Source organism: Sceloporus undulatus, chromosome 4 (genome assembly GCF_019175285.1).
Source record: "Sceloporus undulatus isolate JIND9_A2432 ecotype Alabama chromosome 4, SceUnd_v1.1, whole genome shotgun sequence".
NCBI lineage: Eukaryota > Metazoa > Chordata > Lepidosauria > Squamata > Phrynosomatidae > Sceloporus > Sceloporus undulatus.
In genome coordinates this window covers 56,977,161-56,990,774 of record NC_056525.1, presented here as the reverse complement: position 1 = coordinate 56,990,774, position 13,614 = coordinate 56,977,161, and positions in this window count along the sequence as shown.

The following is a 13,614-nucleotide window of genomic DNA, read 5'->3' as shown; positions in this document are numbered from 1 at the left end:
AGCTCTCTGACAAAGAAGGCTAAATGTCTCACAAAACTACAATACCCAGATGTTGTTGTTGTTATTGTTATTTTCTTATATCCTGCCTTTCTCCCAATATACGGACTCAAGGTGGTGATTTTCCATAGCATTAATCTATAGTATATCTTTCTACAATGTAGATGGACACCCCCATTACATAATTTGTTGAGGATGCTTTGACTGGGAGTTCCTGCATGGCAGAATGGGGTTGGACTGGATGGTCCTTCTAGGGGTCTCTTCCAACTCTATGATTCCATGATTCTGTAGCACTCTGAGCCTACTGTGATTTTAATAGTTTTTAAATGTATAAATGTATAAAATCTTATAATGCAAGCCATGTACTGATGGACTATTGCACTATAATTTTTTATTGATTGATTTTATACCCTGCCTTTCTCCCAAAATAGGATTCTCTTAAAGGGGTTGTTTAATATAAAAAGAAAGGAACGTATAATGGCTTGGAATTAAAAATTATGGTAGATAAATAGATAGATAGATACATAGGTAGGTCTTGGAATTAAAAGGTGTGTGTGTGTGTGTGTCTCAAAATTAAAAATCCCTCTTGGAAGTGGGAATGAAATGTGTGGATGCAGCCTGGGTTCGTAGCTCAGCTCAGATGTTGGAATACAGTGTCTCAAAGCATGAGCAGAGTGTCTCTGAGCATGAACAGAGTGGCTGCCACTCATTGCTTGAGCAGCTGCACTTTTCTTTATCAAGCTGAATTTATCTGATGTAAACACCTTCAGAGGAAGGACTCAGTTTGCATCTACACTGAAAAAATAATCCAGTTTGATGCCACTTTAATTGCCCTTGGCTCCATGTTGTGAAATGCTGGGATTTGTAGATTGTTGTGGCACCTAACAGATGACTCAACTACAGTTCCCAAGATTCCATTGCACGAAGCCATAACGGAAGTTAAAGTGGTGCCATCAAGGTGTCGCGGGTAAACGCTCAACCCTCTTTTTGTGTCTTGGTGGGGGGGCTCTTAGCCTCTCAAAAAGGTGGCACTTAGTCTTGACCCCCCCCTTCCCAAAATCCTGGCTACGTCCTTGGTACAGATATATTTTTAAAAGTGTTAAGAACCTGGTGGCTAACAGACAAACATATTTTGTGGTATTGGTTCTTTGGGTTTTGACTGAGAGGTGAAAATAATCCTGTAACTGTGCATTCCTATAACTTTTCAGAAATAAGTCCTATTGAGTTCAGAAGGACTTTCTCCCATGTAGGTGTGCATAGGATTGCAACAAAAGAAACCCCTTTTTTATTTATTTATTTTTTTGCCCTTTTATGTGCTTGTGAATCTATTTGGGGCTTAAAACTGGCACTGAATTCAGTTACAGGGGAAATTTCTTTCATTTAATGTTCCTCAATGTTCATCTGCTTTCAGAAATGGTGGGTGGATGCTGGAACCTACCAAAATCTCTTTAAGATACATTTTCATATCATTTTGAAGAGGTTTAGAGTATAGACTACTGCTCATAAACTATATGGCCAGTTGATGGTGGTTTTTGCAGGAAACAATCAGCATTGAAATTTCTTGCTAATGTTGATATATTGGTTTTGTCAGAACCCATACAATAAGTGCATGGGCTTTAGTTATTTACTTAAAATAGTCAAATAGGGCATCCATATTACAGCTAAGGAAACAGTTTTCACACATCTGGACAGGATTAGCAGTCTTCTGCAAGACTTACAAAAGCATTTATGCATTTATGTACAGCCCACTAGCTAAAGCTTTCCAAGTGGTGTACAAATGAAGATTTAATCATAAGACACACCAATATGAACAGATTAGCATATACAGTGGTACCCCAGGATACGAATGCGCCGCCTTACGAAATTTCCGGGTTACGAAAAAAAATCCATAGAAAAAAACTGTTCCGGGTTACGAAGGTTATTTCGGGTTACGAAAATTTTTTTGGTGCTTTTCGGCACTTTTTCGCACGAAATCGCGGCTTTCGCTATTAGCGCCTATGGCTTTTTCGGCTTACGAAGGATTTCGGGTTACGAACGCGGCGGCGGAACGAATTAAATTCGTAACCCGGGGTACCACTGTAGTTTGGTTGCATATTCATACTTGATTATAGCTCACTTCATGCCATTGTGACCATCCTTATCAAACCTGGTAAGAGTTAACTTCTCTCAATGATATTTACAGGTTATTTAAACTCAGTGAGGTATTATCTGTGGCAGCTGTATTCCTAGCCTGTATAGATTCCAATGATACTAACTTATCTTCCTAGCGTTCAAATCCTAGCTCAGCTGTGAAACCCACTGGGTGACAAGCAAGTCACACTCTCTTAGCCTCAGGGGAAGGCAATGACAAATATTCTCTGAACAAATCTTGCCAAGAAAACCCTATGATTAGGGCTCCCTTAGGATCACCATAAGTCAGAAACAACTTAAAGGCACACAATGACAGCTAATGTAGGTGCTGTACAGACGGGCTCTACGGGTCGCCATCGTTACATGCGAGGGGCGGCGTTTCCAGACGCGACTCGCCCCTCGCATGTGACGAGGGCATCAAAATGGCAGCGCCCTGTACATACGGGCGCCACCATTTTGATGTGATGGATACGTAGCGTCTGCACGCCCTGGAGCCTTTGTGATACTGCAAGTGCGCCATTGGCGCCTTGTGGCATCACAAAGATACCACAAGAAGACCCCGCTTTTTGCAAGTTCTTTTTGCTCCATGACGTAGCTGTGCGGTTTGTCCACTGCAGCTCCCTTGCGGAGCAAACTAGGGTGGCGGGAGACCACCCTTTTTGGGCGGTCTGTATCCCGCCGTAGTTACAACACCAGAGTAAAATCCAGGCCAGTTTGGGAACCCCAAAGGTTCTTCATAAAACCCTTAATAACTTTTAGGATGATGATGATGATGATGACAACGAACAATCTTGTAATGTTTTTGGACAATCTCATTAAAACTGGAGACCTTCCAGCAGAAGAACCCCTTTTTCCTTTCTGTATAAAAAGGCTTTTAGATGATCATCTACTAATTCTAAAAGAACAAGTTAAAGGCTGATTGCGCAACCAAAGCTTTGTGCTAAAAAGATTAGCTGCAGAGTTCTCTCGCCTAGAATAGATTGCTGGAGTTGTGGAATTGAAGAGCTTAAATGCCTCTTCAATGATTTGCACTACCTAGTTACTCTGTGTAGGGAGCATAAAGCTGTTGCTAAAGGATTGTGTAGCTATTCGTTCTGGGAGGACATCTCCCCCCCTTCCAGTGTTGCTTGGCTTCCATCCATCACTGTTAATGAAGGAAGTCAGTAGCTCTGCCGTCATTGGGTTTTGTTTTTAATCTCTGACTAATCAGTGGTTTTCTCCATTAAATAAGGGTTGAATTAGGTGGACTATGATTCTGTGCCTAAGAATATATGAGGATTTTCCTCAAAGATAAATTTCTGTTAATCTGTGTTTTGCTTAATGGGGCTTTTTGCCTGAATTAAAACAACACCAACAACACTAAGCAGATAATGTACTTCACTGAGAACACTTTCAAATGAGGCAACTTTTGACTTACAATCTGCATTTTAGAGTACTCTTATTTCTTCCACAGGTTAATTTTTTTCAGCTTCATAAAAGAGCTCCAACCCAGAAATGTTAATTAATTATATTACCTTTCAGAAGGACATTGGGAAAAGTTAAGTTAATCATATGGTATAATTGCTGTTACTGAGTTCCCCTATCAAGATTCCACCTTATTAGTCATATTACATATTGCCTTCATTTTTGAAAAAGGAAATGTCTTAAATTTTTGGAAATGTCAAATACTCAAAGAGTCATTAATTGCCTTACAAAGGATTGGCCACTTGGTGCTTTTGTGATTATTTTGTTTACAATCCTCATGTTTCCTGACCACTGTTTAAGGGTGGGATGACCTAAAATACTTAGTTGGCACCAGGTTGTCTACCTGCTTATATGAAAACAGTGACTGCACAGATGTCTAACAGAATTATCAATGAACTTGATTAGTGAGTGTACACTGCTAAAAACAGTTTAATGTTCTCTGTTCTTGTTCACCATGCCTTAACTGATCTGCATCCATTTTCATGCAGTACTGTTCAGGGTTTCTTGTATGTTGCAAAATGAACGCTTAAAATCTGTCTAGATTTGTTGCAAGCCAGCTTTGTTCTTGTTTATTATTTTGAATGTAGCAATGAAGCATCAACATGGTGCAAAATGTAGTGCATGCAGAATTGCATGCTAACCCAGAATAATCTTTACAGAGGAACACTGTAAACATAAAGTTCCAAATGTATCCAAATGCAATGGAAAATATTTGCTAAAATGACATGTTTTTTTAAAAAATGTAACTATCGTTTTCTTTAGCATTGAATTGTACATTTCAGTCCCAAGTGTAGTGCAAGGAGCTGCAGTTGCACTACATGCATGAGGACCTTAGAGAGAACCTGGTGCAAGTGGGCTGGGACAGAGTTAAGAGATTCAGCCACCATCTTACTGACATCCCTCAGTGTTGCAGGTGACAATATTACTTACCAGAACTTGCAAAAGTTCATTTTTTGGACTACAACTCTTACAGATTTCCAACCTGGTCTACCACTGGCTGTGTTGACTTTGGAATGCTGGAAGCTGTCCAGTATTTCCAAAGTATTTGGAAGTATTTCCAAGCTCTTTTGCTTACTTGAGTTCAAGCTTTGAGGGAAATGAAGGGTGTACATAAATAAAACAACTACCACCATGACAACAATAATATACTTGAATACACCATTACAGCAAATACATCTTGCAAGCATTGGTCATGTTTAGTAGGCTATAATTGTGTGTATATATTCACTGAATGCAATCTTCATATAATATGTTACCTGAACTAATGTACCTGATTTCAGTTTTGGTCCCATACCTTTCACTGTTCTCATTTCACTTACTGAAGTCATTGGTAAGCCTTCACTGCCATCTTCAGTGCCACTGTTTGTATCTTCAGATACATGATTGCACTCCTTGACACATTAAAGAAAACGTGTGATATCTAGCTTGGATTTCAGTATGTAGTTGCTGAACGTGAGCTCTTTTCATTCGTGCTGTGGAACTGGACATCCTAGAATCTTACCATAGCATTCTTGTGTTGTCATTATTCAAAATTAACTCACAAACTTAGAGTGCTTTATTTATTTCTGTGTTGGAAAGCAAAAGCTATCATGAATCACTCAAGACTGATTTTCTTCAAGTCAAAGTATGCTTTGGTACAGGTAACCCAATTAGATTGGCTGCATAGTTTGGCACTGAAATTACATACTGTAAAAAGGCATGCTTCACAGCTGTGAAACACAAAATGACATGCTTAGAGTTTTATGTAGAGGCAGTTAATCTTCATGAGGTTAGACACTCAGTAAGTAACCAGTGTAACCTGTATATATGTGGATTACCTTAAAAATGTTTCAGGGCACCTTCAAATACTGTACTTTTATGCATTAAATTGTCAAACCTAACATCTGTGTTTGGCAATAGACATGCTGTGAGGAAGGAAAATTCTGAGTCTCCCTTATCCAAAATGCTTGGGACCAGAGGTATTTGGGATTTTGGAATATACATAATGAGATATCTTGAAGATGGTACCCAAGTCTAAATTCAAAATTTATTTATGTTTCATATACACCTTATAAGAGAGTCAATGTGGTGTAGAGTGTTGGGCCAGGGTGTGATTCCCAACTTGGCCATGAAACCCACTGGGTGACTTTGGGCAAGTCACATGCTCTCAGCCTCAGGGGAACACAATGGCAAGCTGCCTCGGAACAATTCTTGCCAAGAAAACCCCATGACACCTTTGCCTTAGAGTCTCCATAGGTTGGATGCAACTTGAAGGCACACAACATCTTATATACATAGCCTGAAGGTAATTTTATACACAGTATTTGTAATAATTTTGTGCATGAAACAACGTTTGTGAACGTTAAACCATCAGAAAGCAAAGGTGTCACTGTCTCAGCATCCATGGGGGGAAAATGTGTTTTGGAATTCCAGATAAGGAAGATAACATCTGTCATCCTATAACAGAAATGCATTGTGACACCTCGATTTTTGAGGGCAAACAAACTATAGTCACTTGCACAATGGTGTGCGGTAAGCTCCTCTGATTCTAAATTTTACAGATAAAAGAGTACCTTTTTGCCTTAACCCTACACTTCAACTTGAAAATGCACCTACACTCTGGTCCTTGCCTATCTGTGGTTCAGGTACATTTCATAGTGACCACTGAACTGGCCTTTCAATCATTTTTCTTAATAGTTCAGAATAATCAAAACTGAATGTCTGCACTGCTTGGTCTGAGCTGGTATGCTAATGAGGTAATGGGCAACTATCCCGTTTGTTATTTTAATCAGAATTTATGAAAAGTTGGAGAATGTCTTCATAAATGGGTGATGAAGCATTTGAGATTTACAAGATACGAAAAGTGGGAAAGAGTGAAACTGATAGTTTTGTCCATTCCTAATGCCAATAAATTCATTAACATAGCTAGAGGAATATACAGAAGAAGGATATAGGCCTATTGTTTGATGAAATCTGTGATCTCACTTCTGCAACTCGGTGTCATCAGATTAAAGATTTGTCCTTAATCCTTTTGGACTTCACTTTAGCTCCTTATATGTACAGGCTTGAACTGCAGTAGTCTGGAGCCAGCTGTGTCTATGTATAGCAAGCCATAACCATCTGCACGTTTATTACCTTTGTGTACTGTACATTCTCTTGAGTCTCTGACAACACTGTGAGAAAATGTTGAAGAATCAGCTGTTTTAGTCTCTCTAAAGAATGAAGGGCCATAGATTTTGTTTTAGCTTTTACAGGACTGTTTGAATATAACTGCTATTTGTTTCTATTTTTTTCCTGGAGAATAGAAAAAGAGTCATGGCATGAAAACAATGCCAAACATAATATTATGAAGCAAATAATTTGCCCTCCCCCAACTAAATAATTGCTAGTACTTTTAGCCAAAAGTTGCTAATTGCTGAACACATCTTTTCTTTGGTAAGAAGACAGAATGTTAGTGTAGCATACTGCCTTTGGCAAGAGAAAAGACATGTTCAGTATTCTGTTAACTGCAGTAAAACATGTTATTCATACCTCCACACACACCCTTCCCCAGTCAGACCTGATAACATACACATTTTTAACTTGCCTTCTAAACATGGATTGAGTGAGGGTGGGCACTTGCACATTACCAAAAAAGAGGAAATAGATTTCCATAACATTTGCATTCTTGAAAGCTTAAATACAGTTGGCTCTTCGTATCCACAGATTCAACCATCCACGGCTTGAAAATATATATATTTAAAAAATATAAATTCCTAAAAGCAAACCTTGATTTTGCCATTTTATATAAGGGGTGGCATTTTACTATGTGATTGTATTTAACGGGTCTTGAGCATCCACCAGTTTTGGTATCCACAGAGTGTTCTGGGACCAAACCCCAGTGAATACTAAGGGCCCACTGTAATTGTGTGTTTGTGTGCCTTGAAGTCACCTGTCAACTTATGGTGACTCCATGAATTTCATAGGGTTTTCTTAGCCAAGAGATACTCTGAAGTTCCTTCCTCTGAAATACATCCTACAGCACCTGGTAATTATTGGTGGTCTCCCATCCAGGTACTGACCAGGGTTGACACTGCTTAGCTTCCAAGATCAGATGGGATCTGGTACTTTCAGTGAATCTGTGCTGCTTTAATATAAATTAAACAGAATCACAGTAAATCTTGCCCTGGTAGGGAAGACTGACAAAGGTGATGGTTCACCTAATAGTTTTTTTTAGATCACACTGTATTTGGACAGCCCTTCAGAGAGAGGTCTGTCCTTTATAAAATAAACATATGGGCCATGGTAGATTGGAAAAAAACACTGCCTGAAACAGCCCTCATTAAGACAGAATTCTGCATCAAGGTAAGTCAGATTGCAAGCCTAGCAAAACAATAGTGCCACGTGCAGCATGGAGCTTCTGGCTATCAAAGCCCATGTGTATTTGCTAAAATTGCAGTGATGATAATCCAACCTACTAACTGAATTTAAAACAACTTCACTATTTGGGCGGGGGTGGGGTTGCAGATTATACTTGGTTCCACAGATGTATCCCTCATCACAAACAGCAACTGCTGCCCTGTTGCTCTCTGATTCTGTTTTTATGGCTTTCATCTAACACTCTGAATTCTGAGTAATGCTTTTCCTTTCTACTTTTTTTCAGTGATAGGCCCATTTGGGATACCTGCATAATTCACCACAGCATTGCACCATGGTCTTGGCACCTGCTATGCTATTACAATGTTTGGTTACATTTATGCAATTAAAAAAATGATCCCAGATCATTGCAAGGTTCTGATGACTGATAACATAAATGGAATGATATTTGAGCTGTGGATATCTAATATCCATTCTATAATGTCATCAGGCTGGAAAGGCTGTATGTATAATTTACACCAGAAGTGTTCTGTCTCAGCTTGCCGCTAAATGGGCTCCGAAATGGAAGTACTGTATAATAAACATTTGCAAGTGAATCAGACAAGTTATTGGCATATCGTGCAATCTCCCTTTGTTCTTGAAGTGTGTAAGATTATTCCAAGAACAATGGACTCCCACTACAAATTTAACATACAGTGGTATAGAGTATCTGCTCTTATCTAAAACTAATCAATGCATCATTTCTCTCTGGAAAGTTTGTGACTTGGCAGACATATTGTTTTACACGTGTGGTGTTGAATAATTCTCTTTTATATGACTGTATTTCCTTAGTCACTGCCCATGTTGTGGGTACACCCTCTGCTGAATATTTTGTGTATATAACTTCCTTGTTTTTTCTTAAAAAGTAATGCACATCCAGACAATAAAGGAGGAAAGACAATGAACAAGTATCAATTCAAAAGGTTTTTGCAATTAGTACCAACAATGTGAAGTGGAAGGCTTTCATGGCCAGCATCCATGATTTATTGTGGGTTTTTCGAGCTATGAGGCTGTGTTCTATAAGAGTTCATTCCTGACATTTCACCAGCAGCTGTGGCTGGCATGGGAGAAAGTGGGTTATATAGACTGTTGGTTGAGAGGAAGTGATATACGTGTTAATGTGTGTATTGTTTTATTGTTGAATGGTAAGGCCTCATGGTGTCTATTTAATTAATTATCCTTTGTCTGCTGGACAAAACCCCTCACCCTGGGTGGTTTTCATATGCATTTGCTGGGTCAAACATGAATCAAGGAACACAAGAGACACTGCAGACTGGGTTAGCCAGAGAAATCAGCAGTAGCAGAACATGTTATAACCATCCAGGGCATAAAATGCTGTTTGAAAACACTGAAATTCTGGACCATACCAACAACTATCAGGTCAGAATGCACAGGGAAACCATTGAAATCCATAATTTATTATTATTGTTATTAACCTTAATTTATAAAGCGCTGTAAATTTACACAGCGCTGTACATGCAATCTTTTTAATTGGACGGTTCCCTGCCCTCAGGCTTACAATCTAAAAAGACAACACAAAAGGAGAAGGGAGTGGTGGTGGGGAAGGGGTCTTTCTAGTAGGATAATACATATAAAATACATAGCAATACAGGAAATGATTCAATAAAACAGACAACAAAAGAACATCAAATAGCAAGTGACAATTATGCAATGGCTGGGAATGCTTCTCTGAACAGGATGGTCTTCAGCTCCATTTTGAAGCTGGTTAAAGAAGTGATGGCTCTTGTTCGCGAGGGAAGAAGGTTCCAGGAGTGGAACCTGGAACACCTGGACAACTTCAACAGGAAAGAAGAAAGCCTTAATTAGACATAGGTCTTGAAAAACACCAGAATCAAGACCAAGCAAATGCAAATGAAAACCAACCAGTGTGAGGGGGGTTTCCCAACAGACAATGGATCATTAATTAAATAGACACCCTGAGGCTATTCAACAACAGAACAGGACACAGATCAACATGTAAATAGCTTCCTCTCAACCAACAGTATGTATACTGTACCCCACTCTCTTTCATGCCAGCATTCTCTGAAGATGCCAGCCACAGATGCTGGTGAAACGTCAGGAATACTCTTCTAGAACATGGCCTTATAGCCCAAAAAACCAGTGCCAAAAATGTCCATTCAACATGACCTTCTGTGTAAAACTAGAACCTAATACGTGGGATTTCTCCCTACTAATGTGGCACCAGAAAGTTACTTCATATTCAATTATACTCATTTGACAAATACGCAGGTTTACCTAACTTCTACAAACTTGAATTCTCGGATGTGAAGTAAGTGACCAAATTGCTTTGATAATCTGTTTTACATGAGGATGCTGCTGCCTGCCAATTGGGCAGAGTGCAGTACTTTGATCTGGATGCAAATGTGGTATGTCACTGGAGCAGTGAGAAGTGACCACAGAGCTACTGAAAATGTTATTGTCAACTTGTATTTCAGAAAAATCTGGCTGAATATCTAAAAAAATGCAACCTGCTCTACTGGGTAAAGCCAAGCAAGATATTTTCCTAGCCAGAGCTGAGGAATATTATTTTTGAGATTATAACTCCTAGAATTTCCAGCCACCATAATTATTGGGTTTGCAGGTTGGTGGATTTTTATTTTATTTAGTAGTCCCAAAATAACCTTCTCAATCTCCATCTATGCTTCTGAAGGATGGAGACAACTGGGAGGAGCTCAGCCAAAAGATAGATCCAGATGCAGACAGACTGGAACTGAGAGGTATTGATCTAAGTATCAGTTTTAAGACATACAGCATTTCCATTGGAATGTGGAGCTGAATAAACTATTAGAACTAAAGGCATGGGAACCCACAATCAGATGTAAATGCTATCTTGCAAATAGAAGTTTCCTGATAGTATGGCATGATTCATGCTTCCCTGTTAGGTACAGTATTTCCAAAAATCAAACTTGCAAGACTGCTCCCCCTCCTCCCAACAGTGGTAAATATACCCTATAGAAGCATACTGTAAGTCAGCCTTTGTATCCATGGGGGATCTGTTCCGGAACGACCCCCTCTACAGATGCCAAAATCTGCAGATGCTCAAGTCCTGTTGTCCCTAATGGTAGTGTGACCACATGGCTTGCCGCCATTAAAGACAACTGGACTGAACTCCTCCCTTCCTTCCTTCCTTCCTTCCTTCCTTCCTTCCTTCCTTCTTCCCTCTCTGCCCCCTCCTTCTGTCCCCTCCAAGGCTTCTGCCCTGGGCTTGGCATAGGGGGTGGTTAAGAGGTGGTGGTTGAAGCCCTGCTGGCTGGAGGGAGCCAGAGTTGGGTTTGGGTCTTGGAGCCTAGAGGTTATGTCCTGGGTGTTGGGCATGGGGTAGGGCTCTGAGACTCAAGCCCTGGCCCCAGTTCCAGCTCCATCCAGCCAAGAGGGCTCCAGCCTCTGCTTCTGAACTGCCCCCAAAGCCAAGCCTGGGGAAGAAGCCTTAGAGGGGGAGAAAACAGGCAGGGAGTACTTCAGTCCAGTTGTCCCTAATGGCAGCGCGACCATGTGCATGCGCTGCCACTGGGAACAATGTGGGCTTACAGTCTGCAGATGCTTGAATCTGTGGATACCAAGGTCCCACTCTGCTGTGTCCACTGGGATTGTTCTACACAGAGAAAATGTGTTTAGGATTACAGCCTGTTAATGTTCCACACCTGATTTGTACTGTTTATGAACCCTAGTGCCAACTATGAATTATGATTGCACTGAAAATACAGTGTTGCCTTTTTTTTTTATACACACATTTTCCCCACTGCCGTTTAGCTGTTACATTGCTCTCCTGATAACCAGACCCCCTGGCTCAAAAACAGCCATATACCAGATTGATCTTGACTGGCTCTTGTGTGTATAACCCATAGTCCAGTAGTTGGTTTATATGTATTATCTCTCAGTCTAAGCACAGCCTAGATTTGCAACGGATGGCCAAAAAAGGGGGGGGAGTCAAGTGAGAGAATCCCTACTAGTGAAGAAGGTTAGAAGAGCGATGCTTGATTCCACTCCTCCTAAAATGTGCCATATCTCCTTTTGTTTTACCTGGCAAATATCATGTTTAAATTCACCATCTGACCTTTGTTGATTTTGCTGCTAAATGTTACAGGCCATTGTGTAGCATGCCAGCTTTGCATAAAGCAGTTTCCTGTGCTATCTAATGTAGGAAACCACCAATTATTCCCCCACTGGATATCCTCCACTCATGGGTTTCCCATAGGTATCTAGTTGGTCACTCTGGGATGCTGGAGTAGGTAGACCTATAGCCTCATCTGTTAGGGCTCTTGTGTTCTGATGCAAAAATTCTACTCTTAAGTGGGTGAACCTTTATGAATTCACATAAACATAACATTATCTGAACAATATACAAACAGATCCTCTGTTCTAAGTAGTACTGCAAATTATCTCAATGCGGCCAAACTGGAAACACAAGTGAATTGTCCTTGGGAAATTGTTCTTGAAACTGTATCTTATGGGGCCAGTTACGAAATTATAAGCATGTTATATTATCCAGAAAACATGGGGAAAGAAGCATGTCTTTCTTGCACTTCCTTTCTAGCTATGGGCCTATGTACAGCATCAGCATCTGCAAGTATAAGTTAATTCTGTTACTAATGAATGAGAACTGGATATAGGAGGACACTATCATGACCACTGCAAGGACTTCTTTGTATTTTCAAACAAGTTTAATAAATGTCATGATAATGACTGACTTTCAGTAAGTGGGAGATGGGATAGTGGGACAGTGCAACTAATCATACATTCCACTGCTGTGTTTGGAGATGCATGTTGCTTTGCCTTGCAGCACTGTAATGTTCCAGACACATATACTCAGAATGTTTCAAGAGAGACCATGCATTATGAGTACTGTACATCTGACACCCAAAACTACAGAGCAGCCTAAACAAAATAATTCTCTGCAGTTCAGTCTTTGGCATCTCCATTGAAGGACTCTTTGACTAGTAAAGACCCTCTTCTGGGCTGCTGCCTGTTTTGCTAGACTGTTCTAGACTAGAAGGATACCATAGCACCCTGAACATACTGAGTCTCATCTGATTTTGGAAGCTAAGTAGTGTCAAACTTGGATTATAACTTGGGTGGGAAATCACCAGAGATCTCCAGGTTGGACTGGCTTCTTTAACTCTGCAAAATTGCTCCCAGTCAAGACATAGTTCAGTTTAAGGGATATTACCATTTTTCTATGACAGGTGGCTAAAGTACCTAGACAAAAAGCTATTTCGTCAGCTCAAAGCAGCCTGACGTTCTTTGAACTTCTGCGTTCAAACGTCTTTTAATGGGAGGGTGAAGTGCTATCTGGGCACATTATCTTTAATGAAGATGTGCTGACCCCTAAAGAAAATTATTTTAAGCCGTCTATGTTATAAATATGCACACTTGAAGTCTCGTGTAGTTACAGTTATGCTAATAAGAGCAACCAGCTCAATTGGGGAAGCAGGCACAGCGTGTGTTCAGGTTAAAGTATTACCCAGTTGAGTCCACCCCCAACTGGGACACAGTCCATCCAGTCCTCAATGTATCATGAAAACAGGACTCATTTCATGCCTTGATGATTTCTGTTGGTGTTGAGCCTTGTTACTGAAGATGACCTTTCACACCCAGTCATTTAAGAGTTGTGTTTCAAGCCTGGGTTGC